The sequence below is a fragment of the Acomys minous genome, assembly GCF_964271855.1.
Source record: "Acomys minous genome assembly, chromosome: 12".
NCBI lineage: Eukaryota > Metazoa > Chordata > Mammalia > Rodentia > Muridae > Acomys > Acomys minous.
The window spans coordinates 96,265,726-96,272,107 of NC_140493.1; the positions used below are offsets into that span (position 1 = coordinate 96,265,726).

General features: G+C 50.8%; 1 pseudogene across 1 annotated transcript; it reads left to right on the forward strand.

Annotated features, from left to right (window-relative positions):
• Positions 1–1,188: 1,188 nt before the first annotated feature.
• On the forward strand, positions 1,189–2,318 carry LOC311578357 (small ribosomal subunit protein uS2-like; annotated as a pseudogene). Its single transcript has 2 exons — positions 1,189–1,409; positions 1,652–2,318. The product of its transcript is annotated as a small ribosomal subunit protein uS2-like (transcript).
• Positions 2,319–6,382: the final 4,064 nt, after the last annotated feature.

The following is a 6,382-nucleotide window of genomic DNA, read 5'->3' on the forward strand; positions in this document are numbered from 1 at the left end:
CTAATTCCCTGGCCTTCCTGCCTGTGCTGTCTTGTCAAACTCCTTTACGCAGCAGAAGCACTCAACCATCACTTTCAACATGTCAAGATACGCTCACCCTGGAGCAGGGTTAGGTCAGAGCCTTTTATCATCTCTATGGAGACTTTCTCCTTTGAATCACTATAAGCACCCAGTGTGATTTTTTAAAAATCAAATTTAATTCTTAGAGGTTGAAATTTCGTCACTGAACCTGGTGCTTATCTCTGCACAAACTGGCCACACAATAGCCTGGTAGGTCCAGAATTTGGCAACTTCCTGTTCCCTAGATGGATCCAAGGAACATGTGTGAGAATTCTGCCTGGCATGTGGTGGCCAACAAAAATCACTGGAGAAGGAAGGGGGATCTGGTGTTAACTGGGAGGGTCATTTCACTTTTTCTAACATTCCTGGTTCTCCCAGACCGTGGCAAGAACTTCACTGGACCGGCTTCTAGGAAGAGATCATTGACTCAGTCTCTCCTGAGGGAATCCTCCAGGGTCTTTGAGGGTGTTGCCTTTATCAGACCAGTCGCTGCAGCAACAGGAGACAAAGCTTTAAGACACATGGCATACCCAGCTTCCACCGGGAGGGGAGCACCTCCTTCTTCAGAGCGTCAGTTTTCTCACATGTCAAACTGAGGGTAGCCCCCTTCTTGTGAGGTGGGGGAAAGTGGGTGCCTATGCAATGTACACATCACAGGAATCTTCAGCTCTTTGGAGCGAAAGGTGATTAGGAATCGCTAAGACACTGCCTGCCCTGGGCTTGTGGGATAGAGGGCTAAGGGCCACATTCCTCTTTCCTGTGGTCAGCAAAATCCACCAAGCAACCACCTGGCACATCTGCATTCACGTAGCTCCACTCACCCCTTAAAGGGCATGTGGGAAGGTGTGGCTAAGCCTCTTTTTGCTGGCAAGCAACACAAACGAACCCCATTCATCTCAAGCCACAGGGGACGTGAGTTGGGCACGTCTGAAGACTTCTAATTAATAGCATGGGCCTTTGGAGGAAGAGAAACGGCAGGGGCTCCAGGAACCGTGGTTCTGACATTCCTCCTAGGATGGCCAAGTGAGGAAGGGCTGCCTCTCACCTCAGAGTAGAAGTTCGGCAGGCAAGGGGGGGGGGGGCGGGAGGCTTTCCGAGCTGCCCAGGGACGTCATAACTTAAAGGGAAGCTTACATAATGTCCAGAGCCCTTGATGTCCTGCAGATGGAGGAGGAGGATGTCCTCAAATTCCTTGCCGCAGGAACCCACTTAGGTGGCACCAACCTTGACTTTCAGATCTACAAAAGGAAGAGTGATGGTGTCTACATGATAAATCTGAAGAGGACCTGGGAGAAGCCGGTGCTTGCAGCTCGGGCTATTGTTGCCATTGAGAACCCTGCTGACCAAAGGTGAGAGACCTGGTGGCACTCAGAGGAAGGACAGCAGGTTACCAAGAAGAGACTTGATACTCTATGAACATACACAGGGGGAGGTAATCCCCCTCAGGAACAGTCATAGGGGAGGGGAATAAGGGGAAAATAGGAGGGGGGGAAGAATGGGAGGATACAAGGGATGGGATAACCATTGAGATGTAACAAGAATAAATTAATAAAGGAGAAAAAAAAAAAAGAGAGAACCCTGCTGACGTCAGCGTCATCTCCTCCAGGAACACTGGCCAGTGAGCCGTGCTGAAGTTTGCTGCTGCCACGGGAGCCATTCCCATTGCTGGCCGCTTCATACCTGGGACCTTCACCAACCAGATCCAAGCAGCCTTCAGGGAGCCATGGCTTCTAGTGGTGACTGACCCCAGGGCTGACCACCAGCCCCTCACAGAGGTCTCTTACGTCAACCTGCCCACCATCGCTCTGTGCAACACGGGTTCTCTTCTGCGCTATGTGGACATTGCCATCCCATGCAACAACAAGGGAGCTCACCCAGTGGGTCTGATGTGGTGGATGCTGGCCCAGGAAGTACTCTGCATGCGTGGCACTATCTCCCGTGAGCACCCATGGGAGGTTATGCATGATCTTTATTTCTACAGGTACTGAGAGGAGGTTGAGGAGGAGGAGCAGGCTGCTGCCGAGAAGGCCATGACCAAGGAGAAATCCCATGGCGGATGGACTGCGCCAGCTCCTGAGTTCATTGCTGCTCAGCCAGAGGTGGCAGTCTGGTCTGAGGGATGCAGGTGCCCTCTGTACCCATCCAGCAGTTCCTTCCCTACTGAGGACTGGAGCGCCCAGCCAGCCACTGAGGACTGGTCAGCAGCTCCCATAGCATAGGCCATTAAGTGGGTTGGAGCCACCACTGAGTTGTCCTGAGCTGCTCTGCGGGCACCTGAGCAAAGGGGGAAATGGAAGGAAAATAAAGTCCCTAAAAGTTGAAGGGAAAAAAAAGTTCAGAGGGGGAGATCTGATTGGTTAGCTCCCATCAGAGGCTCTTTTTTTTTTTTTTAAAGATTATTTATTATGTATACAGATCTCATTATAGATGGTTGTGAGCCAACATGTGGTTGCTGGAATTTGAACTCATGACCTTTGGAAGAGCAGTCAGTGCCCCTAATCTCTGATCCATCTCTCCAGCCCCCACCAGAGGCTCTTTGTGCTTAAATGTCTGGCACACAATGAAGGTCTGGAGCAGAGCGACACTGTGAGTGATACACAAGTCATCTGCTGTTGACTCACACCTCCTCTCAGGAGGGCCTTCTCTCATTTCCCCAAAGAACAGGGGATTTTGTCACTCATGGGAGCTCTCACTGATGTTCTCACAGGGTATACCAGGCTTGTGAAAGATTCTGGGATGGAAGCAGTCTTCACCAGCTTCCTAGGAGAGCAAACACAATAGTGCAAGGCTGAGGGGCCTGGGCCTGGGGAGGGCCCAACTGAGGTGAGGCCCATCGCTGTGAGGTCAGCCCATCTCTCTCTCTCCACCTGGCCAGCGATGCTTGAGCTGACTTGCCATAGTCATAGAAGGTGCAAGGTGCTAACCTGTTCTACAAATTCCTGCATGGGGTGGCTTCTTTTTGTCCCACCCCCACTCCTTTTTTTTTTTTTTTTGGTTTTTCGAGACAGGGTTTCTCTATGTAGCCTTGGCTGTCCTGGACTCGCTTTGTAGACCAGGCTGGCCTCGAACTCACAGCTATCGCCTGCCTCTGCCTCCCGAGTGCTGGGATTAAAGGCGCGCGCCACTACGCCCGGCTCCCCACCCCCACTCTTATTTTAGTGTGTGTGTACACACATTCATGCTCCACAGCGTGTGTGTGGAGGTCAGATGGTAACTAGTGAGAGTCCTCTCCTTCTGTTGCATGGGTCTGGGAGATTGAACTCAGGTTCCTGGCCTTGGCAGCAGGCATCCTCATCTGCTGAGCCATCCTGCAGCCCATGCATGGCTTCTGTGTGTTCATCACACAGAGGGAGACCTGCCCTTTGACCTTTGACCTTGCTCTGGACCTACTTGAAAAGTTTGAAAAGTCTGCTCAGGTCAATCCCTAGCCACTGGGTCTCATGCTTGTCCCCAACCCGCCAAGCCCCTTAGGATTCTCCGGCTGACGCCAAGCCAAGATATCTCTTCGTTCTTTGGAGGCCTGACCAGAGGCCCTGTTGTTATTTTTTTTCCTCCTATTCTTGTAAGGATCCCTGTGGAAGGAAAGAAAAAAAAATGTCACCCAGATAAAGATACAAAGCATTAAAAGAGAAGAAAATGAGGAGTGACCTTTAGAAAAGTTTAAAGAAGAATGGCAAAGCAGGGCTGAAGTTGGGAGGCAGGACAAGGCCAGACCCCAGGGGGACTAGGAATGGTCAGAGGGCTGACCCAGCCATGAGAGCATCCTGCTGACCCAGCCATGGGAGCATCCTGCTGACCCGGCTATGGGAACATCCTGCATGGGCACCTCTGGGCCTGCTGGAGTTGCTAGCTCTCTACACTGAGCAGGAGCAGAGAGAGAGAGAGAGAGAGAGAGAGAGAGAGAGAGAGAGAGAGAGAGAGAGAGAGGCAGAGGCAGAGGCACAGAGAGAGAAGAGGGAGGGAGGAAGAGACAGAGAGACAGAGACAGAGACAAAGACCCTGGCCTCAATCACGTAATGGCCACAGGAGGCAGGCATGGTTATTAAGCTTGAATTGAAGGTTCAGGGTCTTTAGAAGCCTTTCGAGAGCCCCAATTTGACCCTGGACATCGTCCCACATCCATCTGACTCCATCGTGATCACCAAGGCTTGCAGACTGGCCTCTGCATCCAAGATCTCTGTGTCTTTAAGGTCTGAGCAGCCAACCTATGTGAGCATCTGAAAGAGCCCAGGGTGGTCTTTAAGCAGACCAGGCTCACTAAGGCGGAAGCAGAAGCCCTGCACCACTGCAGAAAGGGGCGGGGTAACTAAAAAGGAACTTTTTGAGTGATGGAGTGATGGAGACCCAGGATGGTCTTTGCTTTTATGTTGTATTGCCGTGGGTTATACAGCAAGCTTTGACTTCTTCTCCTTTGGAATAGGCCAACATTACTGACTCTGTGGGTGGGCCATCCTGTGCAGGGCAGGTACTCGGTATGTACACAGACAGCCCCTAGATGATGATTCTTTGGTGTCTTCTCCCAGACTCAGATCTCCAAGACCACTCCCATATTACCCTCTCCTTTAATCGATTGAGACAGTGTCTCATGTAGCTCAGGGTAACCTCAAACTTGTTATTTAGCAAAGGCTGGTCTTGAACTCCTGATCCTGATCCTCCTGCCTCTATCACCTGAATACTGGGATTACAGGTGTGTGCCAATGTACTTAGTTTCTGCAGTATGGAAGACTAAACCTAGGACTTTGTGGATTTTAAGCAAGCACTTTATCACTTGCGACACATCCTGAGGTCCTATTGCCTTTTTTCCCTCTAGGGCTCATTAGTGCCATAGAGCCTTCTGCCCAGGAACCCACAGTGGACCAGACCCCCTTCCTTACCAGGCCTCCCCTCACTCTGTTAGACCTGGATTTGCTCTGTTTCTGGGGAGGGACAGTGGGGTCATTTGTAAGACCTGTACAGCTCCTCAATGGCCACAAATACAGCCGTTCCTAGGCTGAAACATTTGGGGGAGCTCTTCTGGGTACCAGACCACCTGGCCACTGTTTTATTTCTGGTTCTTTGGGTTCAGGGTGTCACACACACACACACACACACACACACACACACACACACACACACACGCCTTCTCTGAGACCTTATCCATGTTGTCATCTGTCACAGGGCCTCACTATGTAGCCTGGTTGGCCTAGAACTTATTATATAGACCAGGCTGGCCTTGAACTCACAGAGATCTGCCTGCCTTTGCCTCTCGAGTGCCCAAACACTCTTTATTGTTGTTTTTTAGGATGGTGGTGGTTGTGGTGGTGGTGGTGGTGGTGGTGGTTAATTGGTTAGTTTGGGAATTTTGTTGTTTTTGCTCAATTGCTCTCAAGCTCACTGAGTAACTAAAGAGAACTTTGAACTTCTGGTCCTCCTGCCTCCCCCTCCAAGTGCTAGGCTTACAGGCTTACACCACCATGCTTTGTAGGCTCAATTTTCTTAACAAAGACATTTTATTATGGACTTATTAACCGAGAGTACTTCACTTATAACCCGACTAACTGAAACAATAGGAAAAGAGGATTAAAGAATATAATACCGAAACTATAAGGATATCAGTTCCGAGGAACGATTCTCCTGGCGTAATCAGCAGGATTTCTTCTGCTGGAACCTGGAGCAACCAGAACCCAGAACCTTAGCTGGAGCCCAGAGCCCCAAAGCCTTCCCTCGAGCGGTTCTCTCTAGGAGCGTTTCGAAGTGGGAGCAATAAACAGCCAAAACCATCCCCAGTCTCCAAAGGCCCCGCCTCTTGTTTTTACCTCATTTTTATACCTCCTCTCAGAATTTGTTCAAGGATGTTTTTCAGCTGGTTAACAACCAATCTCCTCCACCTGGTGGTTCAGGTTCTAAGGGGATAAACATCACCTGCTCTCTCACAAGTCTTTTCTCACGCCCCACTTGTGATCTAAACAAAAAAACATGCTTATTTCTCCTTCAATGCCTGGTTTACTGGGGTGCTGGGATTGAACCCAGGGTTTTAGGCATGGAAGGCAAGCGCTCTAGCAACTGAGCCGCACCCCCAGTGTCCAGGCCTAAAGTAGTAGTATGAAGGAGAATGAGCCCCAGGGGCGAGGCCAGGATGGAGGGGGGCCTGGGGGGGTGGGGAAAGGGCTGGTTGGGAAGGCCCTGATTGGTGGCTGCCCGCAGTGGGAGGACCTAAGAGACCTGACCCATTTGTTCAGGGCTTGTCAGGCATGGGATAGTATCACTCTGTAGCCTTGGTGCCCTCTCCTGTCCCCTGAGTTTCCAGCAGAGGGAACTGCAGTCTCCTGGGATCAGACCCCAG